The sequence below is a fragment of the Camelus bactrianus genome, chromosome X (assembly GCF_048773025.1).
Source record: "Camelus bactrianus isolate YW-2024 breed Bactrian camel chromosome X, ASM4877302v1, whole genome shotgun sequence".
Taxonomy (NCBI): Eukaryota; Metazoa; Chordata; class Mammalia; order Artiodactyla; family Camelidae; genus Camelus; species Camelus bactrianus.
This window is the reverse complement of record NC_133575.1, coordinates 13,446,417-13,474,390: the sequence shown is the minus strand read 5'-3', so window position 1 is coordinate 13,474,390 and position 27,974 is coordinate 13,446,417. Positions and strand designations below refer to the sequence as shown.

The 27,974-nt window shown below is 39.8% G+C and overlaps 1 protein-coding gene across 1 annotated transcript in view; it reads left to right on the top strand.

Annotated features, from left to right (window-relative positions):
- RAI2 (retinoic acid induced 2) overlaps positions 1–27,974 on the top strand; it is a 301,266-nt gene that overhangs the window by 101,147 nt on the left and 172,145 nt on the right. Inside the window, exon 2 of the mRNA XM_074359293.1 lies at positions 3,175–3,267. The gene's annotated coding sequence lies outside the window, so the exon portion shown is untranslated. The remainder of the gene's footprint in view (positions 1–3,174; positions 3,268–27,974) is intronic.

Sequence of the window (27,974 nt, the reverse complement as noted above, 5' to 3'; positions counted from 1 at the left end):
TTTTTCACATCTTCATGTTTATTCTCTTGCAACTCATTGTGGTTATTGCATTTCCAATTATGGTTTTCTCTTTTCTATAGATTACTGTTTCTTTTTTATTTAGAGTAGACCTTTCAATATTTCTTTTAGTATAGATTTAGTATTGCTGAATTCCTTTAGTTTTTGCTTGTCTGTGAAATTCTTTATCCCTCTTTCTACTCTAAAGGATAGTCTTGCCAGATAGAGTATTCTAGGCTACAGCTTTTTCTCATTCAGGACTTTGAATATATCTTGCCACTCCCTTCTGGCCAGCAGTGTTTGTGTAGAGAAATCAGCTAAAAGCCTTATGGGGGTTCCCTTGTAACTAACTCTTTGTTTTTCTCTTGCTGCCTTTACAATCATTTCTTTATCTTTAATTTTGGCCATCTTAATTATAATATGTCTTGGTGTAGGTCTGTTTGAGTTCTTCTTGTTTGGGATCCTTTGTGCCTCCTGTACTTGGATATCTGTTTCCTTCTTTAGGTTTGGAAAGTTTTCATTCATGATTTCTTCAAATACCTTTTCAATTCCCTTTTCTCTTTCTTCTCCTTCTGGGACCCCTATTATGTGTAAGTTGGCATGGTTCATATTATCTCATAGGTCCCTTATATTGCTTTCATTGGTTTTTACTTGCTTTTCTGTCCGCTGTTCTGATTGGGTGACTTCTGTTATCCTGTCTTCTAAGTCACTTATTCATTCCTCTGCATTATCTAGTCTGCCTTTGACTGCCTTTAGCTTGGCTCTTGGCAGCTGAGTTTTCTGTTTTTAATTGGCTCTTCTTTATGGTTTCAATGTCCTTTTCAGAGTATTCTCTGCCTCTATTCATAGTCTCTTTTAGTTTGTTCAGTACTTTGATCACTCCCTTTTTGAAGTCATGATCTAGTAGACTATCGAGACCAATTTCATTGATCATTCTTTCAGGGGATTTCTCTTCTTTTAATTGGGACTAGTTCCTCAGCTTCTTCATTTTACTTATATCTCTCTGGCTCTATGGATTTAGGAATATCAGTTATCTACTGTGGTCTTGAAGGGCTGTTTTATTTTCTGTTTGTTTGTTTTTATTTAAAGTGGGAGCATTCCTGTGTAGACTGTGTGCATCTAATAGTTTTGTTGCAAGGGCTCTTCTTAGTGTGGAAGGTTCCCATGTCTTTCTTTTGTGAATGTTGGCTATTATCCCTTTGATTGGCGGTGTGGTTGGTGTTGTAGTGTTCAGAGCCTGCCCTGATTGTTGTTGCTGAGTTAGGCCTCCTTTTTTGTTCTGTGGTTGTCACAGCCTTGACAGGATCCTGGTCTGCGCCCCTGTTGCTGGAATAGAGGCTTCTAGACCCGTTTCTGAGCTGTGGTGTGTAGTAGGCAGGATTGGAGTGCTTCAGCTGGGAAGAAGAGTAGGCAGATGTCCATTGGAAGTGCCCTCTGTGGTGTTATCTGTTACTTGTTATGCAGGCTTGCCAAGTACTCTTTGCTGACGCTGCCTTTGTCCCTGCCGTAGCTTTGGGAATGTCATTCACCTGCTCTGGTGTCCCCCAGGTTCTGAGCCCCAGGAACCACCAGTGCAGATCCACCAATGTCAGGTGCTAGGACTCGCTGTAGCAAATGTGCAGTCACACACCTGAATCTGTGGTATGCCAGAGGGTCAGTGCAGATCCCAGCCCCACCTCCACATATAGTATGGTACACCAGTCTGTTGTAAATACCTGCATTTGCCTCCACTCACTGCCTATTGTCCCAGAGACGAGGGTCCACAAAGGGTCTAGAGAGCAAAACCACCCTCTGCCTGGGGCTGTAAATAAATCTCAGTCCCATCTGTGAAGTTGCAGGGCCGCTGGGTATGGATTCAGCTTTTAGCCCCGCCTCCGCACCACAGTGATGGCTATGACCAAGCCCCACCTCTCTTCTCAGAAAGAACACACCAACATTGGAGCCAACCAGAGAAAGCAGCTATGGCACGGCTGCGTTGTGCCCCTCCCCCACACCCACACCAACAGTGGTGCTTTTTTGTGGGGGTCCTAGGCTGTTCTGTTCCACACACACCCCCATCCAGAGCTCACACTGCCCTCCATTCTGCCTCTGTGCAGTCGGCCCCAACCCTCTGCCTGGGCTGCTTACCGATCTCCAGCAGCCAGTCCTGGCTTTTCCCTGCTGGCTTACATCTAGGGCCAGGGATCACAGGGACCCTCCGTGTCAGTTTCCCTTAGTTCTGTCTGCCAAGCAGTTGTCATTTTCTCCTCCGAGCCTCAGAAACTCTGCTTCTGTCCCCACTGACGTCCTGGCTGGAGAGGGGGCATCCCAGCCTGAGGGTGCCTTTCTTCCTATGCCGCTCCCTCCCTGCAGGACTGGTCCTGCACTGAGTTTTTCTTTTTTCTTTTTTCTTTTTTTTTTTTTTTCTTACTGGATTTGGTGAGAATCCTCCTGTATTTCAAAGCAAGAGACACTCTGCCAGAGTTCAGTAGGTGTTTTGTGCAATTCAGTGGGTTTGTAGATGTAATTCTTCGTGTATTTGTGGGAGAGGGCAAGCTGTGAGTCTCTCTACTACACTATCTTGGCTCCACCCCCCCAACTGTGTTAATCTTTTTGGAGAGCCAACTTCTGGCATCATTGATTCTTTTCTATTATTTTCTATTCTCTGATTTCTTTTCTCATCTTTATTATTTCCTTCCTTCCACTTTCTCTGGATTTGCTATCTTGTTCTTTAACTTTTTAAAATGGAAACATAGACCATTGATTTTCAGTCTGTCTGTTTTAATACATGCTTTTAAAGCTTAATTTTCCCTCTATTCACTGCCCTAGCTGCACCTGTAAGTTTTGATATGCAGTATCTTTCCTTATCATCAGTCCAAAATGTTTTCTAATTTCCATTGTGATTTCTTCTTTGACTCATGAATTATTTAGAAGTTAACTTTCAATCAGTTGTGAATTTTCTAGTCACCTTTTTGTCATTGATTTCTAGCTTAAGATCATTGTGATCATAGAATATACTCAGAATAATTTCCATCCTTTGAAATTTATTGAGGTTTGATGACCTAGTGTATGGTGAATTTTGGTAAATGTTCCTTGTACATCTGAAAAAGAACATGTATTCTGTTATTACTGGGGACTGCCCCTGTTTTGAACCTCTCTCCATACTTTGTTATAGTTTTAACTCTTTGATCTTTTCAGACTGCAGTATCATCTCCTGCAATGGGACTTCCTGCTGAGCATTCTCCCATCTCCAACACCAAGGCCACTGAATGCCTCCTCACCCACATGCAGGTGAGTTGCATAGAATTTGGACAGCCAATACCTTTTCTCTAGTTCTTAGCAGGCAATTAGGGACAATCACCCTGCACCAGGGAAAATTACCTTAGCACTCAGGTCTAGAAATGGAGCAGTGTCATGATAAACTGCTTCACTTCCACATACAGTGATCCAAATAAATATGTACCCCCCAGATAAAAACGTGTACACATATACACACAGTTTCTGTCTGGGGGCAAGTGGCAAGTGTCACAAATGACCATGGAGGGCGTGTGCTTGGGGAACCTGAGCTCTCACGCATACATCACTACCACATATGCAAGACAAACCACACACGGCAGTGGCCACATGGTTATTGCAAGTGTCTCTGGGTGGCTGTTACATTGAAACCTAAAGATAAACTGAAGTAGAGGTAGATTCTCCATATGTTTTCCACAAGCAAAATTATTTAGGATAAAATAGGCATGAATTATGAGTCAGTGCTGAAGAGAATAATTAGAGAAGAAAGATAAAGGAGCTAAAGTAGATGACAAAAGGGCAATACTCTGCCTAGGGTGATGTTAAGTAGACTGAGGCAAAGCAAATCTAGGTCTCAAAACTTCACTTCTGTGGAGGCAGATAGAAGACAGGTTCTTGATATGCATGACCATGATGACATCAGGTCAGAATCAATCTCTGTAATCTGAATTGAAGGGACTTGGGAGGGCATGATAGAGAAATGGTTCTGGTTAGGCAAGGATTTTCCCCCCATGGTTGACACACAAATTCACTTCGGTGTACAGGTTTAGAGAGCAAGCAGTTAGTCCAGGGTACCAGTGGGTCTTTCTTCCTAAAGGGACATTTAGATGAGAGAGATTAATGTGGCAAACCATAGCCTCCATTGGTGCAGGTGCACTTGGAACTGCAAATGGTATTTGCTATCTTCTTCTTCCACCATCCTTCCTAAGTTCCCTTCGCCTTCAGCTACCATCTCTCCTGGTCTCAGTGGCTTCTCTGGTAACGTGATCTGAATCCTCATTCCTGAGGAGTCTAAGCCTCAGTAACGATTTGCTTGTTCAACTGAGGTTGATGCACATGTCTCTTCACAATCACAGTCAAACAAGGGAGTACCATGTGGTGCGCACACGGATCACGTATGTTCCTCCCTGCCCCTGCTGTGTAAAAGTAGCCCAAGCTTCTCCTGATGATCAGTGTCAATTGCCCCTGTAGGATAGTGACTCCTTATTTGCCTGCTGGACCTAGGACACAGGGAGCACAAGTTGTCTAGGTGACAGGTGTAGCTTGCGGTGGTGTCTTCTAAAGGGGGACTTTGGTGGTAAGAGTATGCCCCCTTTGGGACATCGTAATCCAGGGGAGCCCAAAGTTGAAGTGATGGGAAGCACCAAGTTCCTGAGTGGGTCACTGGCAATAATGGTAAGTGAGATCTCTCCTACTTCTATTTCTTGGTTCACAGATCCATGTACCTTTCCTGTGGGGGACACAGTGCCACATTGACACCCCTGATTCAGTGTGTATACTGAATCCTGGGGGATGGCACTTCATCCTTGCCAAGTCTTGCCTCTGAGCTGGCATTTGAGCTGTACCTTCCACAGGCAATCCTATTGCTCTGTGATGGCCAGTTGTATTCTGAATGTAATACAACCAGTGGATCCCATGATTATGAGCCCACTCCCCCACCTCCTGTGGTGTGAAATGAAACATTCTGGTCAGATGCTATGTTATATGCAATCAGGCATTTTGTAAGCCCTTGCATAGTGGAGCTGGTGGAGGCTCTGCAGGCAGAAAAGGCAAACCTATATATGGATTAAGTATCTATTTCTGTGAGAATGAACAGCTGGCTTTTCCAGCATGGAAGGGACCCAAATGAAGTCAATTACTATCAAGTAGCCTGTCAGTCTCCTTAAGGAAATGTACCGTATTGGAGGCTCAGCATTGCTTTATGGTGCTATCCGGCTGGGCTACTGAGGTAGCAATAGTAGATTTCTATAGGGCCCCTTTGTGACCTCAATTTCTGCCGTCATGGTTACACCATTGTTTACATTGTGCCAGTTTTGTGGTGGCCGATGACAGACCCTGGATGGCATCCACTGGCCGGGTCATTTTGTCTACTTGGTTGTTCAGTGTCTCATCCATGGCGCATGCTTTCTGGTGGGTGTTAACATGAGAACCATGGATCTTCACACTTTGTACCCACTTACATATGTCCATCCTCATGCCAGAATTAGTCACCATGCTCACCCAAACACAAGGGAACCGAGAAGTGTGTTCTAATTTATATGCTTAGAAAATGAAGGGCAGGAAATACTTGGAGAATAGCAGTAATGACTACCACATTTGTTATGCTCTGCTAAAAGGGTCTCAAGGCATGCTCTTTCTCTAATATTCTACAGGGTTTTAGTGAAAGTAAATGTTTACTTACTGCTTTCTTTCTTCCTAGAATCCAAGCAATGTTTCCTTAGGGCTGGGTTAGAGACAGTATAGCTGCTGGATTTTACCCGGAACACTATTCCCTTTTGCTTTGTTACTAGTAAGAGCATGTTATTCCTGGTGGTTTTTTTGTCCTGTTAGGGAGGGATTTTTTAAAAGCAACTGTTCAATATTCATGCAAATAGGCTTCTGGTGAGCCCACCCAACCGATGGGCCAGTCATGCCCACGTACATCTGGATCCCACTGAGACACAAGTCTCACCTCCCACCATGCTTATATTACTATCTATATATTTTTGGCCTTCTACTGATTCTCTCCCCAACTACAATATAAGCTTCTTGAATGTTGAGACTGTGTCTCCTTTCTCTTTATACCCCCAGTTCCTAGGACAGTATTCTATCTACTTAAAATACTTTGTTACATTTGTCATTGGAGATGAAATGATTCTAGAAAACAAACAAAACAGGTTGTATGACAAAGATAGACACTCATGGAAATAATTCAAGGCAAACAATTCTCAGAGGATAAACAGGACCCAGAATGCTTTTTACCCAGGACACCCACTGCTCTGACCTCTGGCAAACAGAACCTCTGCGAGTTAGAGGGCCTGGTAGACATTTTGTTGCAAATGTTCAGAGGGTTGCAACCTCTCAGGAAGATTTGATTGAATCTGAATGTCAGAAAATGGGACATCCTTATCCAAGTCTGTATTAATTAAAAGAGTGTAACCATTTTATTTTATGTGCAAGACCTTAAGGTGCTCAAGGCCAGCATTCTCAAGTTGAAAAAGTTGGTCTTCGGGGTCCTTGCTTTTGTTTCTATTCCTTTCTCCATTTTAACTTTTACCCCCAACCCAGAAGCAAAAACAAAATGCCTTCTATTTGAAGAAACCAAGAAATTGTTTTGATATTTTGTTTTATGACCCAAACCTATATATTACTGGCTGCCAAGGCATTATTTCTCCCTGCACACTCATCATTCATAGCTACAGGGATGAAAATATTCCAAAATAGTATGTAATGTCTGTTACACATTTAGATGCATAAATTTTGGTTGTCAAGATGGTGATTTAATAGAAACTTATAGATTCATTGCAGAATATTTTTAATGCCTAGGTTTTTTTTTTTTTAAAGAAAAGTGTGTGTATTCTTTTCATTTCTCTCTTCTTGGAAATGTTATTTCTTTGTAATATAGTCCTTTATTTATCGTGGCTGGGTCTAACAAATTTTGGCAATAGGCTTAATGAAAATTAAGGGAAAAGCTTTTATTCTCTTAAGAGTCAGGAAGTAAAGCATCTTGATTTCACATCCATCATGTCAGTAATAAACCCAAAGGCTCAGGTCCTTTGACATCAGGTATGTAAATTGAATATGGAATTTCTCATCTTAACATATTATCTCTTTGGGACTATAAATCTTTGACATTGGATTAGCTCTCTGAGAATTCAGGTTTGTGCCAGTCTGTATTATTTTGTGTGTTTTTAGTCTAATTTTAAATTTTTATTTTTAGTGCTTTTATTTTTTAATTTTTATTATTGAAGTATTGTCAGTTACACTGTGTCAATTTCTGGTGTACAGCATAATGTTCCAGTCATACATACACGTATATTTTCCTTTTCATAGTCTTTTTCATTATAGGTTATTACAAGATACTGAATTTGGTTCCCTGTGCTATATGGAAGAAACTTGCTGTTTATCTATTTTGTATATAGTAGTTAGTATCTGCAAATCTCGAACTCCTAATTTATCCTTTCCCACCCCCTTTCCCCTGGTAACCATAAGATTGTTTACTATGTCTGTGATTCTGTTTCTGTTTTGTAAATGAGTTCATTAGTGTCTTCTTTTTTCTTTTTTTAGATTCCACATATGAGTGACATCATATGGCATTTTTCTTTCTCTTTCTGGCTTACTTCTATTTTTAGTGCTTTTAGAACTGTCATTTCTTTCTCTTTCTCTTTTTGGCTCCCCCTCTCTCATTCACTTGCTCTTGTCCTCGCTCTCATTCTCATCGTTGCTTAATTAGCTTGATGTTACTGATCTTCTCCACTGAGTGCCTCACTGGTTTTGGCAGGACCTTTTTTGCAAATCACTCCTCTGGGCTATAAATTGACCTTCACCCAGTAAGATTATCTTGAAGGGGAACTAAGGTGTCCCTCAAGTGTCACTAAAAATAAGTTGTCTCTACCTGTTTTTAGAACCATTGTAATATTTTCAAGCTCCTGAAATCAAAGTTCAATTTTTTTAGCCTCATGTAAGTGGTCCAGAATGAAAGTCAGGATGTAAACTGTGAGAATATTTTTCAAGTTATTTGAATAATTCCTCACTGGGAATTTAAGTTGTAAATGCCTTTGCTACATTCTTTTGAAAATTGGGACAGGAATGAGTTACATAGTGAACAAACAGCTGACATTTCTGTGCAATGGAAAAAGCAATGATGATTTTACTTTATTGTGTTTAGCAATTCATCTTCAGGAACTGAGCCATTCTTAACAGCTGAGGCTAGGGAAAAGGAGGGAAAGTAGCCAAAAATGCCACTAGAAATTGTGCTGTGTCTCATCCCATTGACGGTCATCTCAGACTTTGGAAAACACCACCAATGCAGGACAAATGATCAGAATATTATAGAATAATATATGATTGGAACAGAGAGGAACCATAAGGCAGCGCTTTCCAATGGAAGTATGATGTGAACCTCTTGTGTAATTTATAATTTTCCAGTAGCACATCAAGAAAAGTGAAAAGAAACAAGTGATTCAAATGGTGGTAACAAATTTAATTTAATACAGTATATCCAAGATATTATGGTTTTAACATGTGATCAATATAAAAATATTAACAAGATTTTTATATTGTTTTTGGCACTAAGTCTTCAAAATGTGGTATGTATTGTACGTTTCCAGCATATATCAATTTGAGCTTGCCACATTTCAAGCGTTCCATGGCCACACGTGATGACTGACTCCCACAGCTGACAGAGCAGGCATGGAGAATATCTCATCCAAAACTCTCTCTATGACAAATAAGGACTCAAGAACCAGAGAGATTAAGCTACTTGCCACACTGTGTCAGAGAGCAAGACTCAAACCCATATCTTCTCATTACCTCTCAAGGCCACTTTCCACTACTTCAAGAGGGTTTTTTTTTTTTTTTTTTTTTTTGCCTAAAATCTTACTGACTTCCTCCTCCAAAATCTCAGTTTTACTTCACCTTTGCAGTTTTCATCCAGAAAAATAATCTTACAACAGAAACAAGAGGAGCAAAGACAGATTCGCATGTGAGGCTTCAGCAGTGATCTCATGCCAGGCTTAAGAAAGAGGTGAAGAGATATTTAACAGTATTTTAAAAGCCTCTATCTGGTTTAAATGAGTTAAAAATCTCTAAGCCTGGGAAAATTATATCCAGGGTCATTGAAAGAATAAGTAGATGAGATAACAGAACCGCTATTGGTTACCAGGAAAATGATAGAGAAGACAAGAAATGCTAGATGATTGACACATACCCAGATTTTTCAAATGGAAAAGGCAAATGATGCTAGTAGCAAACACATACATAGTACTTACTAGGTGTCAGACACTGGTTCTGAGTGCTTTGCACATATGGATTCATCAGTTCTTTACAAAAACCTTATGAGATAGGTACTAATACTATCTTTTCAGATGAGGAAACTAAGACACAGGTTAAGTAGTCTGCCCAAGATGTATTGCCAGTAGGTAGCAGAGCCAGGATGTGACTCTGGAGTCTAAATTCTTTGAATTGGCATTGCACCATACTGCTCACAGATTAAAGATTTCAATATTTGTCTAGTTCCCTACCCTCTCATCCTCCCTTTCCCCATGGCTAGGAATCATTTGATATCCTCTTGAAAGTTCAGCCCAAGGCAGGCTCTGGGGCAAGAGATGACTTCAGTAAGAGAGGTCCTAGTTCAAAGCCTTTGGTAGTCCATCATATCCTAGTGGCTACCATCCCCACCCTGACCTTGTCCCTCAGTTTTGGGCTCTGGGTTCTTCCTTGCATTGTGCATCCCTAATTTAGGTATTGGATCCTAGCTTACAACTTGTGGACAGAAGACTGATATCCCAGTCTCCTCACGTCACTGTACAGAACCTTCTCCTTGACTCTACTTGCCTGCCAATTCTAGTCCCTGTTACCTCCTGAGACCTCCATGACACCAATTGCTTTGCCAAAGCATTGTGTGAAATTATACTCTCTACTAACCATGTTCAATCTATGGGTCAGAACTTCTCCTGTCACTCAAATTGCCCCCAATTCCCTATTCATCCTAGTGACTGAGTCTAATTTCAAGGACCAGCCCTTCCCAGCTTGCTTGATTTGCACTGGTGAAACCTTCCAGTTATGAGTGAAACACCATAATACCAAGTCACTGAGCTGGGCATTGGTCCTTGGAAAAATTATAAGTGTATTGTTAAACAGTTGGTTGGAAACACTTAAAATGGAAATTGATTATTAAGAAATCCTTCTAAAACCAAGCTCAATTCCTCTTCCCCTCATCTGGATAGTGTTCCTAAAATTTCAATTAAAGAATGACAGACATAGTGTACCTGGGTCTCAGCAAGCTATTAAACAGAGTTAGCATGATATTTTTGTGGATGAGAAGCAATAAGTGTGATCTGGATGATAGATATGTGAATTCACCATCTGATCTAGAATGTCAGCTTTGAGCTGGATCTCCAATACTGTTGTGAGGGCCTTCCTCTTAACCCTATCATATTCTACTTCTTATTAAACATTCTAATAAACACTTCTGAGGAAAGCTCAGCAAATGTGTAGAAGATGCAGAATAGAGATGAATAGATTCCATGGCCAATGACATGTTCAGAAGTCAAAGGGTTCCCCACAAGCTAGAATGAAGGGTTAAAATGAACAAGATTAAATACTATAAGGATGCATGTAAATGTATGTATTTTTGTTTAAAAATTAAACTATATGAAAGCAGTATGAAGGAGACATGGACCAACATTAGTATAGTGGTAGTAAAGGGGGAGTCATAGGACTTTTCTTTGTTATAAACTCAATGCAAGCCAAAAGTATGCACAGCTGCCAAGTATCGAATGTGATCTTGGAGTACATTAATTATAGTATAATGGGAAAGCTAATCCCATTGTACTTGGTACCTGCCAGACTCTCTCTGGGTTTTTGTACTCAGATCATGGCAGGCTGACAAACCGCAATGGATCTGGGACAGGCAGCCAGGGTGGAAAAGGTCTGGAACTAATGGTATACAGGAGCCAGCTGGTGTTCACTTGCTGGAAATTGCTAAATATTCAGGAATTTTGTGAGCTGGTTGTTAAACCCTTGGTAGCTTGAAATGGGCCATGCTGTTGACTATTTACACCATGGTAATTGGCAAATGCTATAAATCAGGACTTCTTGTTTTCCAGACAGTGGGTCTGTCAGGCTACCACTGTCACTAATGTCCTGATATAAGAATGATTAAAGACAGAGAGGGTGTTACGTTCAATCAAAAAGGGAAAAACAAACTAGAGTTGGGGGAAGAATGAGGACTTCAGAGCTGTCTTTGAATACTTAAACAGTTTAGATTTTCTTTTTCCGCAGATCGGAGCAGTCTTCTCTAACACTCCCATCTTTTATTTTTTTCCCAGAAAATCGTATTTTATTTTTCAAATAATTATGATAAAGGGGGTTCTTGCAAAAGTATCTTCAGACGATCAGATACAGTAGAAAGTAATCTTCTTTGAAGGTGGGAGCTGTGTTCTGTTCATCTTGTTGTCACCGATGCATTCCTTGTTCCACAGCTCAGGGGCAAATCCTGTTAAGAGGGGCGATGTCTCCATTCAGATGGGGACGATTTCTTGGACTGATCAGACCACAAAGAATAACTAACTGTGGGACAAGAGTTCCAGATGAAATCTAGCAGTTTCTTGGACATCCAGTGAAGCCCTAACCTTGATACAAGCCAGGAGGGCTGCAAGTGACCAATCATTGGTCCCATATTGATGCTGTTATCAGCAGGTGGGGTAGGAAAAGCTGCTCCTGGGGGAAGAGTCAGGCCTGTGTCTTCGTTTCCTTCACACCACACACCTGACTGCCCTTTATATCAATGGGCTTGCAGAAGAAGCTCAAAATGTTGGGGAAAGTGTAGGCATCATCTCATTCTCTTGGAAAGCCTCATCAGGGAGGGTTCATGGTGGCGTCATGGAAGCCCAAGAAAACAGGCACAAGAGAGCACGAGAGGCTGACATGGACAGTGACACCAGCTCTGAATCAGGTTTGGACTCAAGCAGGACAACAGAACTGACCTCTGCGGTAGAAGGTAACACTCCCATCTTTACTCTAAGGACAGAACAGCTGAGCTCTCACAACCTCCCCACCCATTCAGAGGTGTGGCCCCAAACTGCCAGTCACTAGTGAGAAATTTCTCTGAAGTTTCTCATATTATCTTTAAAAGTTATACAAATTTTACATTTTATTCTATAAGAGATCTATATCTCTCTGAATATAAAAATAATGGACTAAAGAGGCCCTTCTCAAACTTTTCTGTGTATGAATCACCTGGGGATCTTGTTAACATTCAGGTTCTGATTGAGTAGGTCTGGAGGAAAGACTGAGACTCTGAATTTTTAACAAGCCCCTAGGTGATGCCAAAGCTGCTGGTCTCTGCAAATTTTGAGTAGCATAGGTTTAAATTATAGACTAGACTCTTCTCTTGCCTTCTTTTCCCCCAACTCCGTCTTCCAGTAAATTCAGCATCCAGGGTGATACGCCATGTTTAATCTATTTAATCTGTCTCCCAGAGAGACAAGCTTCTGGGAGTATACTCATGTGCCTCTGAAAAGCTTGGAGTTAAAACTTTTTAGACTTGTTTGTATTTCCTTATTAGTCCTCTTGTAGAAATTCCTTTGTACTAAACAGTACTTCAGCCTTGTACTTTCTACCTATATTAAGTATCATTATTAAAAAAACAGTGGAGGAAATTCATTCTTTGACTCACTGTAGGAAAATTGTCAAGGATGTCATCCACTATGTTACATTCTGTTCTCTATTTGAGGACTCAGGGGAACTTCTCCAGTTTTATTTCTAGGAATTGCTTCTTCTGAACAATTTATTCTTTTTGATCTTACTAATACCCTGAATCTTGTAATTGAATGTATTTTCCTCTTTCATGCAACATTCATTCAGTGCACGTGAATTGAGCACCTGCTAGGTTTCAGGCACCAGTCTAGGTTGTTGGGACATAGCTGGGAACAAAAAAGACACATATTCCTGATCTCATGGAGGCTTTTTGCAGTGTCTCTTCCTTACAGTTATTAGGAAAAAATATCCAATTGTTAGGCTATATGGGATCCCACTGGAGGCCACCTCCAACAAATTCAAAAGACCCAGTAAAAGACATCTCTGGTTTGAATTTGGCTCTTGGTTGTATGGATTTCCAACCCTCATCTTCTCTTTACTGGATTCCCTCAACTTTTTATTTTTCTCTTTGGTTACTACTATGTGCATATTATTAGTTGTAAGTGGCTCAAATCCTCTGTGGAATGAGGCAGTATATAAATAACACATTAAATATGTGGAGCTAGAGAAATCAGAACTAAAGCCAATGCAGTAAAGTTATAGGGAATCAAACTTTTGTCTCATATGCAAGTAGTCTAATGTCCTGAAAAGAAATGGCCCATCTTATAATATAGTGACTTTTTGGACACTGATATTGGCAGTTCACCTTTGAGGAATTTTTATATGGTGTTTCCCAACGTGAGGGCATTTGTACTATATAATACCTCAAGTGTTTTCAATAATCAGATTGTATGAAAATGGCCATGATTTCAGTTCTGTAGACAACAGTGGCTCCTCCTTTCCCTGCTAGCCTCAGTATCTACTGGAGAAGATGAATTCTTTAGGAAAGGTGATGACTCTGGGGAATCCCACATGGAGGGAATTTTGGAGAGGCAGAAGGGCTTCTGCCAGAAAAGCAGCCCAGGGCTCAGATCCTCCACCTGGGATGTGTTTTGTGACACTCACTAAAATCTAAACTCCTGCTTTTTCTTCTAACTTGTCTTGATCCAATTCATGGTTTTCTTCAGATGAATAAAATGTCCCTGTATTTATAGTGGATGCCGTAAACCAGCCAGCCATGATATTTTTTATATCATAAGCAGCTGCTCTCTGAGCCGACACAGAGTAAAAGAGGTCGATTTGTATTTTTACGGCCAGATATGAAACCAGCTTTCAATAATTTGGAAAGCACGTGCTGCCACTTGTGATCCTCAGGATGCTAATTTTTAAATGAGCCCCTAAAGATTGCAGAGACTACAATTAATATAATGCTGAAAGGTAGCCCCATTTTAGCCACTTACTCAAAAACAGGAAATTTTAAAGAATTAATTGATTTTAACTTCAATATGAAATATTGGCACTTGTGATGATACTACTCTGTGAATAGATAGAGGCAGTATTTATGACCTTTTTAACTACATTCCATTCACTGAAAAATGACAACTATGCTAAAGAAATACTTTCCTCCTTGCTGCCGGCTTCTCCCAACGAGAGCTTTTAGCAAAGGGCATGGAAAGTCCTGCCAATAAATAACAAAAATTTACTATCGCCACTATCATTTTACAGTCTTGCCCTCCCACAAGAGGAAAACAGAGAGCAGAACAGATGAAATCAACCTGCTTTGCTCAGCACCAAGGACATATTATTACTCAAACTGGGTGACTAAGGGGGAAGATTAGTCTAGAAGAAATACACAGACTGAAAATGATGTTGCCCCAGACATGTTTCGTGGTTGTTGTTGTCATCGTCATTATTCCAATTTTCCACCACTAATGGCTGTCTACCCCATTTTTTTCCAATGCCACGGAAATCAGAATTGTCTTCACCTTCTGAAGACACTGAAAGGCAGAAATCCCTTGAGTCGAAAGCCATCTAGAAGGAATCATTTCTGTCTTCCTTTTGTGGGACTGAGCATTCCTCTCCTGTGTGAGAGAGACTAGGATGCTTTAGAAAGTGCGTCTCTTCAGACTCCTTGAATTAAGGGAGGAAAAGAGACAGAGCCAGAAAGAGCTTAACTGGAATGAAAAGTATTTTCCTGGACTCTGCTCTCCTGAATTAATCAGGTCCAGCATAGGCAGCTTAGAGAGCTTGTTGGGGAAAAATTCCTTTCTCGTATGACTGAGTATTTCTAGCCAGGCTGCATGCAGAGGAGTGCTTTCTAGCCTTTGGACCGGGCCACTGCAGCCAGAATCCAAACAACTGTTTACTGTTCCTATAAGGAACTTTGATGATCTGAAAGGAAATAGCAGGATGTACAAAAAAGACCCAAATTTCTCTCCATTAGTGGTTTCAAGGGCTCTTGGTATAGTGATTCTTGAAATTACAATTACAGTTCATGAAGTTTCTCTGACAAAGCCCAGCTATTAGATTTGGTTTAACAAAAGGAGCAGGGAGAACTCAGCCTCTATTTCAAAGAACCTCAGCTTTACCCTCCTTGTCTAAGTCGTTGAGGAAAATAGCTTGCACTGGGGGTGGAAAAATGTATCTTTCCTCCTTAGTAAGCATGTCTTTTTAAAATTTAGCCCAAGTTCTCTCTTTTTTCCCAGTGATTTGGGGCTTAATTCCCATATGCACGCTATTATTATCAAAGCTAATCCCTTTCTGCTCTAAATACATCTTTTATTATGCTGCAGATTTCAACAAGTTCTTACTACTCTTTCAGTTATAGCAATGGTATATCCAACTCTCCCCAAGCAAGACATTCACAGGAGCAAGAGACAAGGCACCAGTGATTAGTTGGGTGTCTGCGATGGATCAGGCACTGGGCTAGACGATTTCACCAGTGCAATTTAAGCCTCCATCCATATGCTGTAAGGGTAGTAATTATCCCCACCTTAGAGATAAAGAAACTGAGGCTCCACTTTCAAGGAGATTCAGCCATTCTCCCAAATTTCTACAGTTTAAACCCAGATAGTCTGACCTCAGAGCCCATGGTTTGATATGCCAAATGCCTCTCATTAGGACAGATAATACAATCTGTATTTGGTAGATGGCAATATAAAGGCTAAGAAGGTTTCTAACATTCTCAGGCTCCCACAGTAATCCTTGCCAGCTTGATGTTCCTGGAAATCTGTTTACTATACCAAGCCACTCAGTACAGCAGCTCAAGACAGATAATCTGGCTGAATTGAAGTGTTACCCGAGCAGTGTATAGACTAAGAGAAGCTCCAACTTCATTATGGAACCTATCAAAAGTCACCTGATACAGTCTTCCCTTGGTATCCATGGGGGGTGGTCCCAAGGAAAGCTCTGACCTGAAGCTGTTCTTTACATTAAGTACAGTCAGCCCTCGGTGTTTCGAGCTGTGGTTGGTTGAATCTGTGGTCACTCGAGGGCCAACTATACTCAATGTAAAGAATAGCTTTAGATCAGAGTTTCCTTGGGGATGGTAGAATCCTTCCCGCTATGACGTCTACCAACTAAATTATGTCATACTGTCTCATTGGTGGCCTGCAACCATTCATCTTTACTATTTTGTTGCACTAGTTCATTATTGAGGTTTCCTATATTCATGCCAGCAATGTGGAATTCTGATTTCCCTCTTGAGCTATGCAGTCATGGTACTCAGTGAGAGATAACGGAGTTGTGAGTCTAAAGCTGTATTTCTACACCATTCCTGGGACCACAGGACAGAAAATAAATATGCACCCCAATAGGCCTCATGGGAGCAGTTCCTGGATATGCCTAACTATACAGGGATAGCAGAATAGGACAAGGGCACCTTTCCCATTACTTATACAAACCCGCCCTGGGCAATTGTGTCTGAGGAAGACCTCAGAATTCTACATACCTCATGAGAAAGTCAGGTAAGGGCAGTAGATAGACTCTAGTAAAGGAATGCGGTGAAGGCTAATAGCTGGTCAGCAAAATCCAGCCTCCCCATCTTCCATAGTAATAGAGTTGTTGCCAGACACATGGAATACCTCCCCCATGTTCTTCCATTTGAGCCCCTTTGTACAGCTACACTATATTTAAACATGACTGCCTGGCTACACATTTCCTAGCATTCCTTGTAGTTATTTGTGGCCAAGTGACTATGCTCTAGACCAGTGGTTCTCAAAGTATCATCATCATCTGAGAGCTGGTTAGAAATGCAAGTTCTTTGGCCCTACCCAAGAAATTCTGGGGGCGGGGCCCACAGCCTGTGTTTTAACAAGCCCTCCTGGGGATTCTGATGCAGGCTAATGTTCTTGAAAATGGAATGTAAGCAGAAATAATGTGTGTCCCTTCAGTGCCTAGGTCTAAAGACATTGAATATGCCTCTTCCATGCTCTCTTGCTACTTCCAGGCTGAACCAGACAAGCTTTAACCATGCAGGTGGTGACAATGCTTTAGGGCAGATTTTATGCCAGTTTGATGAAGCTAAAGAGTCTTTCGGATTTTAGTTAAAATGCATAAATTAAAAAACATAAGATTGAAAAGAAAACCATTTGTATTTATCAAGTCTGTGAAATTGAACTATATGTACATTTTAAGTAATGCATTAACTAACAAGATCTGGTACTGAGTCTAATGACTTCTATAAATTCAAAATATCTGCAATAATTGTAATACAATATGGAGAGTATCTGTGATTTCTATTGGTGACAAAGTCCCAGGTACTGCTAATACTACTATGGATTGTCTACATTCATAATGTAAAGAAATGTTGAGTTTCAATTAAGGATTTGTGGTAGGCTGAATAGTGTCCCCCAAAGATATCTCTGTCCTAATCCTCAGAACCTGTGACTTTTACCTTACATGGTAAAAGAGACTTTACAACAGATGTGATTAATTTAGGATACTGAGATGGGAGATTATCCTGGATTATTCACCTGAGCCCTAAACGTAATCACAAGTGTCCTCATTAGAGGGAGGCAGGGGACTGGACCACAGAAGAAGATAAAGCAATGTGATGATAGATGCTATGTTGCAGCCTTTGAAGATGGAAAAAGGGACCACAAGCTAAGAGATGCAGGTAGTCTCCAGATACAGGTAAAGGCAGGGAAATAAATTCTCCCCTAGAGCCTCCAGTAGAAATGCAGACCTGCTGGCACCTTGACTTTAGCCCAGTGAAACTGATTTAGGATTTCTGACCTCCAGAACTGTAAGAGAATAAATTTGTGTTGTTTAAAGCCACTAAGTTTGTAGTAATTTGTTATAGCAGCAGCGGTAGGAAACTCATACAAGTTTAGTTAAAATAATGGTGATTTTTTCCCCCATTCAAGTTCATGAACCTCCTGAATTCTATCTGTAGGCCCCAGGTTAAGAACCCTTACCACTAGGGGTTTGGGCAGCTACAACGTTGAAGGAACTTGGGTCCCTGAATGACTCTAGGAAGCAGAGTTGCCTGGGTTCTCTTTGTTATAGTAACTTAGCTTCCCTTAACTCTCATGGGAATAGAAAATTCCTGAAGAGGGGATAGGGAATAGATCTAAGGAAACCATATATGGACAGGAGAAAGAATCCATAGCACCTTAGCCCATGAGACTAAGGAGCAAATAGTGCTAATGAGCAGTCAGGGCTGGAAACTCAGCAACTAGAAAGTTGAAATAAAAAGTTCAGAAATAAAGAAAATAATTTTTAGTCTTAATTATATATTTAAATTTTTTCATTCAGTGAATGAAAAATGTCTAAATTTGCTCTGGGGTAGAAATATATAAATTATTATTAGATGATGATTATAATTTAATTACAGCTTTATTTCATTTAATGCCTAAAATGCTTTCCTAAAAGTTAGGGTAAAATCTATCAATTTTTTCCTTCAATGTGATTATGATTTTGGAGCTTCCATCAGTACACAAAAGTCAACTGCATTTTTATACTTTAGCATTTTTACACATCAGGAAAAGAGTTTTTAAAAAGGTATCAATTATGCAGCCATTATAGAAAACAGTATAGAAATTGCTTAAAAAACTAAAACTAGAGTTACCATATGATCCAGCAATCCCACTCCTGGGCATATATCAGAGGGAAATCTAATTTGAAAAGATGCCTGCACCCCAGTGTTCATAGCAGCACTATATACAATAGCCAAGACATGGAAACAACCTAAGTGTCCATCAACAGATGACTGGGTAGAAAAGTTGTGGTATATTTATATAATGGAATACTACTCAGCCATAAAAAATAAAATAATGCCATTTGCAGTGACATGGATGGATCTGGAGATTGTCACTCTGAGTGAAGTAAGCCAGAAAGAGAAAGAAAAATACCATATGATATCACTTATATGTGGAATCTAAAAAAAAAGACAAATGAACTTATTTGCAAAACAGAAACAGACTCACAGACATAGGAAACAAACTTATGGGTCACCATGGGGGAAAGAGAGTAGGAAGGGATAAATTGGGAGTCCAAGATTTGCAGATACTAACTACTACATATAAAAAAAATAAACAACAAGTTTCTACTGTATAACATAGGAAACCATATTCAATATCTTGTAGTAACTGACAATAAAAAAGAATATGAAAAGGAATATATGTATGTATATGTATGACTAAAACATTATGCTGTACACCAGAAATGGACACAACATTGTTAAACTGCCTATAGTTCAATTGAAAAAAAAAGATACCAACTATAATGGTAACAAAAGTAGATAAGGTATCTAGAAATAAATCTAATGAAAATGTATAAGAATTCTATGGAATAAATCATAAAACTTTCTTGATAGATGTTAAAGAAATCTGAAACAAGTTGTTTATGAACATTCTATGTTCATAGATAGGAGAATTCAACATTATAAATAGTCCACGCTCCTCAAAGTGATCTACAAATTCAGTGCAGTTCCAACAAGCTTGATCTTGGCATGCTGTTTCTAAAACATATATGAATAATGATGTCCAAGGATAGTCCAGATGCTTCTAAAGAAGAGAAAGCAGATGGAGGAATTTGACTCCTCAAATATCATGACTTATTACGTAACTATGGTAAAGACAATGAACTCTTGACAAGGACTACACAATGGAACAGAAAAGAAACCCCAGACACACTCATACATATACAAAAACCTGATATATGACAGTTATAATTGAAAATTGGAAGAAAAATAATGAACTGTTCAATATATCGTACTGGGAAAATTGGCTGTCCCTAAAGGGAAAGAATGAAAATGAATCCCTACCTCACCATACACCATATGAAATGAACCTCTACCTTATTATACACAAACATCTATGCCAGGTGGATTAAACTTAAATGTGAAAAGCAAACCTTAAAAACTTTTAGAAGAAAACAAGAAAATATTGATATGACCACCCTGGGGGTAGGGAATGATTTCTTAAATAAGACATAAAAAGTTTAAACTTTGAAGAAAAAGATTGATACATTTGGTTACATTAAACTTCAAGACTTCTTTATAGAACAGGTCACCATTAACAGAGTGCAAGAAATAGCCACAATTTGAATGAAGATATTTGCAACACAGATCATTAACAAATAATTCTTACCCAGAATGTGTAAGTATGTATATGTTATCCATTTTATTTACAAACACACACACACACACACACACACACACACACACACACACACACACAAGGTTGTGTGTGTGTTTTCTGTTGCTGTGTAACAAATAACCCCAACACTTAGAGGTTTAAAGCAGCACACATTTATGATCTTGCAGTTTCTGTAGGTCAGGAATCTGGGCGTGGTTCAGCAGGAGCCTGTGTCAGGCTCTCTCACAGGTGGCTGTCATCTCAAGGACGGACTAGGCAGGATCCACTTCCTAGCTCACACTCACGAGGTTGTTGGCAGGATTCAGTTCCTCATGAGTTGTTGGACTGGGGCCTCAGTTCCTCATGAGCTGCTGGCAGGAGGCCTTCCTCAGCCCTGTGCCACATGGGCTAATCCATAGAGCTTCTCACACATGGCAGTTGGCGTCACTGGGGGAGCAAGCTGGAGGGCAGGAGAGGGTGCCAGCAAGAGAGAGTGTGCTAGCAAGACACAGTCACAGTGTTTTGTAACCTAATCTTGCAAGGGACACCTCATCATTTTTGACATATTCCATTTGTTGGAAGCACATCACTAGATCCACTCCACACTCAAGGGGAGGCATGCACAAGTGCATGAGTACCAGAAAGTGGGGATCACTGGAGGTCATCTCAGAAGTCTGCCTATTACAATATATATCAACCCAAGAGAATTATGCAGAAGGCTTTAACAAATATTTTACAGCAAGCTAAACACAAATGACCCATGTACAATTGAAAAGCTGCTCAATTTCATTAATAATTAATCAATTAATTATTAATACCATAATGAGATACCATTTTGTGCCCACCAAAATGCAAAATTAAAAAGTGACCATAATAATTGTGGACTATTCTGTATCTTGGAGCAATACTTATCTTTGTACACCATTGATAAGTATGCAAATTGATACAACAAAACTTAAGAAAAGAATTTGGCATTACCTAGTAAAGTTCATATGCAGAAGCCTTCAGCCTGATAATTCACTCTAAAGAAACTGTTGTGCATGTGCCCCAGGAGAGATGTACAACAATTTACATAGCAGCGTTATTTATGATAGGCAAAAACTGAAATGCAAATGTCCAGCACTGGTAAAATGGATAAATAAATTGTGATAGCACCACCATGGAATACTATACAACAGTGAAAATGGATAAACTATGCCCATATATGTGAACATGGAGAAACACAAGAAAAGCACAATATTGAGTGAAATAAGCAAGTCACAAAAGTATATGTATAGTATGATTCCATTTATATAAAGTTCAAGGACAAGAACAGTCATAATTTATGTATCAATATATCTATCAAGAAGTGATTAACAGAAGTAGAATAATGGTTTTCTGAGGTGAAGGAAAGAACAGTATCAGGAAGGAGACATACAGGAGTTTCAAAAATGTTGAGCAGTGTGTACTTAAGTGGTTTCTTTATTATCTCAGCAGTGGACCCACAATACATTATTTTGCATATATGGTTTTTCATGGAAAAATACCCATGGCTAATGTTTATTGAACATTCCTCTGTGCCAGCCGCTTTGCAGATGTTCTCTTTGAAAGAATGAATCCTCTGCTTTTATTTTTAATGCTGCACCTCTTGTTTTCTGTTTATTTTTTTAAATTTCAAGACTGTTTACCTAAAACAAAATGGAACATATTATGTATAGAAAAACAATGAAGAAGACACTCATACCTAATTCAAGGAGAATTTTGCCTTTATACAGAATACAGAACCTAAATTTAATCTACCCACAGAACCCTCTGAACCAAAAGTAGCCACATGGACAATCAGACTGGATCAGAATTTCTCCACTTCAGTATTACTGACATTTTGTATTGGATCATCCTTTGTTGTAGAGGGCTGTCCTGTGTTCTGTAGGGTGTTGAGCAGCATCCCTGGCCTCTACCCACTAGATGCCAGTAGGCCCCCTTCCCCAGTTGTGACAAATAAAAATGTCTCCAGAGACTGCCAGATTTCTCCTGGGAGGCAAAAATTGTCCCTGGTTGAGATCCACCGAACTAGATGGTCTTGGCATATTCAGTGGAAGTACACATACAGGGACTCTATCACATGTCTGTTTCATATTCCCTTGGTGGTTCTTGTTCATTAGCTTGCTTGACATTTATTGAGGTACATTCTCTAAGAATTAAATGTTAAGTAGCTTTAGTAGTTATATCATCAGTCCAGGTTTCTTGAACATTACTCACTTGCTAGCAGAGATGCCAGCTCGGAAAGTACCCAATAGTTTATGATTAGCATTACCTTTTTATTTTCATGTGTCTTTAAAAAAAATAGAAAGTAAACCTCAAAAGATTTCAAAGATGCATTAGTGACCAGTAGGTTTTTACTGACCTTAAAGTGGGCCACTTATGCCCTCCACAACTCAGGCAACTCAGGGCTAATGCTGTTTCTTTGAAGTTTAGTTGAGTTTAGCATATGAGGAGCTTCCAGCTATGTAAATTCAGTGGCTGCTTTAATTGATTAAATCATAACCTGAGCTAAGTCGATATGCTGAAAGCAAGATTGACCTGTATTAAAAATTTAAGGAAAGGACATTTAAAAAAGTTAATGCACGCACTTATATGCATGCAGAGATATTTTTTATACTCACACACAGGAAAGATTTTCAGTCTCCGTACATAGTAAGGGTAGACTGCAGACTTTATCAAGCCCTTTGGATGTTCATTTTCTCCACTTAGTCAGTTTAAAGACTCTCCTCTAGCTGTGCATGATTTGCTTTTTCTTTGTCCTTGCTCATATTTTAAAATTGTGCATTTACAAAGAATAAAAAGAAACTCCTAACTTGCAGTGTAATTGTGCACGAGCAATGTATTTTGGTCCCTGCCACTGTGTCAGAGCCTCCGAGCAAGGATGGTGTTGCCATGGAGACAGAGATGTTGAGCTGGTTTCATCACCTTTGCCCTGCTATTTAAAATCATACTCACAGCAAACCTCTGGCAGACATAGGGCTTTCTCCGGTAGGTCAACCACCTCCTCCCTTTTTCTCTTTTAAAAACAACTACTTGGCAGATTAATGCCATTTTCATTTATGACTGTTATAAAATGTAATATAAATATCCTCTTGCACAGAATGAATGGGTAGCTCTTTGTATTGTCTTGTTCCAGCATGAAACTGAAATTCCTTGAGAGTTTGCCAAAACCAGTTCCTTTAATGGGTTCTGCTTAGGGTTCTACCTTCTCTCTTGGTCTTCTGACAGTACCAGAGCAATGGGTAGAGAACAGAGAGAAGCCAAGGACATTATATGATGAGGTGAAAATCAATAGAAAGGAAGTTAGTCACAGGCTTTTAAAATGTTGTTTAAACAAACCCCACTGTTTGGGAAGTAGGGACTTTCATACACAGGTGGTGAATGAGTGGGTCGGTACTACCTTTCTGGAGGGAATTTGATGCTATGTGTCAGAAGCCTTAAAAAAGTCCTTTGCTCCATCAGTGACAATTCTAGCAAGTTTTTCTAAGAGAACACATATAAATGTAAACAAAGATTTGCATACAGGATTATTCATCACAGTTTTTATTTATGATGGTGGAAAACTAGAAACAACCAGTTTCAGAAACATGTCCATAAAAGGGGATGGATTAAATTAATTCTAGTACATCATACAATGGAATACTAGGCAATTGTATTAAATAATGTGCAGAAGCATATTTATGAACCTGAAAAGTACTGTTGAATACTCTAGTTCAAGTGATACTATTTAATGAAAAAAAGCAGATTACAAATCACTAATACTAAGTGCATTAGTATTCCATTTAAAAATAGTTACAGAAAATATTCATATACAATGGGGACACTGGAATGTTATATGCCAACTTTTGGCTGTCTGAGTATTATTGTAATTTCTTCTTTTTACTTCTCTAATTTATGTTTTACAGTGATGCTCCATTACTTGTATAATTTTAAAAGTCAATTAATAAATAATTCATAGTTATATATGATGTTTTTTAATTAAAAAGTCCTAGAAGCTTTCCTTAAGAAAGGGAATTTTTACTCAGTGTCCTGAGGATTCCAAGACTCATTACCTTCTGCTCTCAAATTGATTTTTTTAAAATTTGGGGCGTGGCAATTTATTCTTTTGGACCCCACAAAACACAGCCAGTTAAATCCAGCTGAAAGCATTGAACCTACTGAATTTTTGACCTACTCTCATCCAGTGTCCAGAATAGCCCCCAAGGAAGCAGGGCTCATGCTATCCATCACCTCAGCCAGAACTCCCGGCTCCACAAGTAACGACATCCACGAGGGCCAGCTCTCCAGAGGGAAGGCATCAGCTGCCACAGAGAGCTGAGATGAGCTGCGGATGAGGGGATTTAATAGTCCAGTCTCTGCCCTCTCAGAACCCTGCCATTGGGGATGCAGGGATGGGGGTGGGGAATAAACCTTGAGCAAACCATAAATAAACTTGCGGCTAGGATGTGATTGCAACTCTCCGTGTGTTCGCTCTCTCCCTCCCCAACACACACAGACACCCCACAGATGAATTTGTCATTACCAATGGCGGCTTTTCCCAATACGATGGGAGGAGGGTGGTGGTGAAAGAGTGAGTCTTCCTTTGTCACCTGTATTTATTTCCTTTCCTAATGGAGAAATTTTTGTGAGTCCAAAATAATGTGCAGAAGCATTTGATATGAACAGTTGAGACCCCACCTTAGTGCTCATTGCTCAGGTGACTCTCCCTCACTTGTTTCCTCAACACCATCACACCAAACCAGATAAACGTTTGGGGCACAACGAAGCATATGTGGCAGCCTGAACAACATTTCCATGGGCACAGTGTAAGGCATGGACACTATAGTAACTATGGAGATCTTGAAACTGCCTGGTAGGAGGAGTGGCCCCTTCCAACACTGATTTGCTGCTCTGGCCCCTGGTGGGGTATGGCTTTCATTCTCTGACAGGCAGGGAAGCTGAGGGGACCTCAAAACTTCACCCTCAGGTTTTCATCTACTGCCAGTCCTCCGGGAGTCCAGAGATGGCCCTGTAACTGGGCAGGTAAGGCAAATCAAAGGCAAAATGACTCTTCAAGTTTCCACTAATTGAGCACTTCAAATGGTAGCCTTTAATCTCAAGAGCAGTGTCTACATGGGCTTTGGATTTGGAAAAATAATATTGGCCAAGAAGTATAAGACAGAAAGTTCTAGAACAAAGCACTAAAACACAGGGGAGAAAAGATTTGTCCATACTAAGTACAAGGCAGACCATTGCTTTTTCATTTCCCCAACATTGCTTTATATATGGTACTTTTTTTTTGCTTTATTGGCCCCCCTTTTTTTATTGAGTTATAGTCAGTTTACAATGTTGTGTCAGTACAGTACTTTTTTAAAAAAGTCAGGATGTATCTGTACTTCAGATTGGTTCAACTAATTTTTACTTAACCTCTCTATGCCTCACTATTCTCTTCTGTAAAATGGTAATAGAAATAGAAAATACTCCAGAGGGTTGTTCTGAAGGTGAAATGAATTAGTATGTGTAAACCCCCAAAAAGCCCCTGGCACATGGTGAATGCTCAGTAATTACCATTATCATGATCATTGTCGTTATCATTACTAAGCATCCCTTACTACCAGGCCCTCTGCTGAGAGTTTTATGTGCAGTAGTTGAATCTTCTTTATTGCACTGTATCATTCCACTGTATGGACACTATCCATTCTCCTACCGATGGACACTTGAGTTCTTTGTATTTTTGGCTATTATTAATAAAGCTGCTATGAACCATGTTGTACTTGTCCTTTGCAGGACATATGCACTCATTTCTTTTGGGTGCACACCTTGGAGTTTAATTACTGGATCACTGTTCAGCTTCAATAAATACTGCCAAATAGTTCCCAAAGTATTGCCAATACTTATTCATTAATCACCTTTTTTATATGTCAAGCATGGAACCAGCTGGGTTCTGAAGCTATAGGGCAAAGAGGACACAGCCCCTGCCCACAGAGTTAGAAGTGCTACCCCCACTGAATAGCACTCAAAGCGTCGTGGCTTTTACGATCCCCCTTTATCTTCCAGTAGAACAGTGTAAGTAGTGCCACAGAACTGATAGAAGAGTTGGGAAGCAGAAAATATAAATAATGTGTCCACAATTTCCCAGATCACAAAGCAAGTTAGCAGCAGAACTTAAGAATTAGTAGAGGAACAAGAACAATGAATACAAATTAAAACAAAAACAACAGCAACAAAATTCCACTCTTTCCTCTATACAGCTTGGTCATAAACCTTCAAAGGGAAGCCCTTGTCGGGTTTATGTAGTAGCGGGCAGCTCCTGCCCCTGCCTGCCTTTATTAGACCGACGTGCAGTACATTAGTGGAGTGTATCTGGGACCCCAGGGAGCTCCTGAAACACTTCTCTATGCTCTTGAAAATCCCAGAGTTGAGCTACCTGAGCAAATCCTTAGTTTGGCTCTGTGAGAAGGCAAACAAAGGGAACATCAGTAGTTACCTTTCCCTCAGCATAAGGAAACTGGATATCTTAAGTTAAAAAGAGAGAAATAAAATATTCTGGTAACCATAGTTAAATGTCCTATTTGCCAGAGATCAGTACATTCTAAATTCAACATAGAGCTGAATGGATATGAACAATGGAGGGGCTAGACCAGGGTTTCTCAACCTCAGCACTATTGATATTTTGGGCTGGATAACTCTCCGTTGTCAGGGCCTGTCCTGTGTATACTGTAGGATGTTCAGTGGCATCCCTGGCCTCCACCCATAAGTGTCAGTAACAACCCCAACCCTCCAGTTGTGATAGCCAAACATGTCTCCAGACATTGCCAAATATCTCTTGGGCAATAAAATTGTCCCTGCCTGAACCACTAGGATATACTTATGTCAATAATGTGGGAAAGTTGAACTTTTTTATTTTTCATCATCTCAAATCCTGAAGATGTAAAGATTGTAAAGCAAAAGGGCTGACATTTAATATCAAGAAACTTTGATACTCTCTAGACAAGTGTCAGAAACACTTAGTCTTTTACTTCTGTAAGGGAAATGCACTAGAATACTAATATAGATTAATAAACAAAATCCCACTTCAGTTCTTGAAAAGTCTGAATTATTCAAATTTTTAATATGATTTTATTTCAAATTCAGCAGAGTGAGTTCTTCAGTTACCTCTTTGTTGAATAATGATTTGCAGTTGCATATCAGTTATTTATTAATAGATATTTCCAAAGGGCTTTAAGGTCTTTGCAAATAATTTCTTGTCATAAATGCTTAGTCTTGTTGGTATTATTGACACATGATTTTCTCTATCTCTTAATAAAGGCTTTGGTAAACAGATCCTAAAATTTTGTTTGGACCTTGTCTAATTATGTCCAGCTGGGTCCAGGGATTATTTATTTCAAGGAAAGAACTGCTTTCCTGTAATGATAAAGGTTTAACAATGTGTATCTGTCTTATTCATTCATTCAGTTAAAGAAAGTAATTATTGAGCACCTACCAGGCGCTGTCCTGGAGATAGAATGATCGATGCACACAGCAGGCTCAGGGAGCATGCTGGTGGTGTTAGGTGGAAAGGGCACTACTGAGCCATCAGTAGTGGCAAGTTCTTGGTTCTGGATCTGCCAATGGCCAGCTCTGAAACTTAGGGAGGGAACACTCCATCTTTTTAGAACTGTCTATTAAATGAAATAGGTAGATTAACTGAAATGGCAGATAGGTGCCAGTTTGCATCAACTGCTGTTAGCTGCCCAGAGCACTTGATTATGAGGCTTAATGGCCCAGAGGGCTATAACTGACTGTTGATGTCTGCTATGGGCACACTATGGGAAACAGATGGCACCCCACAGGAGTTTGCCATCC